Source organism: Limulus polyphemus, unplaced genomic scaffold, assembly GCF_000517525.1.
Source record: "Limulus polyphemus unplaced genomic scaffold, Limulus_polyphemus-2.1.2 Scaffold7716, whole genome shotgun sequence".
Lineage (NCBI taxonomy): Eukaryota > Metazoa > Arthropoda > Merostomata > Xiphosura > Limulidae > Limulus > Limulus polyphemus.
The window spans coordinates 1-884 of NW_013673326.1; positions in this window are offsets into that span (position 1 = coordinate 1).

Genomic DNA, 884 nt, shown 5'->3' on the forward strand with positions numbered 1-884 from the left:
ATTTTGATAAAATGACGTTTGGGAACAACAAAAGCCCAGTTCCGGCAACTGTTAAAAGAGAGGTTGAACTAATTAGGTGCCATCAATGTGAAGTAAAAGTGACTGAAGAAGTTGATGATGACGAAGTGGAACCAGGTATCGATATTAAAGAAGAGCAGGAGAAAGATCAAGATTTGGAAAAAATGTGGTCGGCGAGGTAAGCTAAAAGTGGTGCATGCCAACAGGCTTTGGTGTTATAATGGTCCAGTACATTTCAGTTGGGACAAAGTGTACGACAGATCAAATGCTGAAGACGTGTCACCTGAAGAAGCTACTGTCAAAGAAGAAACTCTACTCAGTTTTGAGAAGGGAAACAGTGAAGTCCTTGATGAAGTTACCGATGATAGGACATTTCCTGATGAAGCAAATGAACCCCACTTGAAGTAGAAACCAACGAGACGGAGACCAGTACGGAAGAAGATACATCCCGTAAAATTAAGAGACTTTGTTGAATTTTAATTTTGTGTTTGTAAATTCTGTACATTTAATTAAGTTATTGTTAATTGTTTATTGGTTTAATGTAAGTGGCTATTGTTCGGGATGAACAATACTAAGGAAGGGGCAGTGCTACGACAGCGGAGGTCACGTGACCCTAGTAACACGTCATGCACTTCTCGAACGTTCACGTCCCTTCCTGAATGCTCGAGAGCCTACTAGATATGCGGTAGTCTTGTATATATAAGACGGTCAAGACGTGACGGCATTAATGTAATGTGTAATAGGCAGTTGAGTCGAGCACGTGAGACGTTCGTTGTGAATTATAGCGTTTGTTATAGCGCGACTGTGGAAATTAAGTGTATCGCAAATTTGTACTCAGAAAGAATAACCAGTTTATTTAGAAAGGA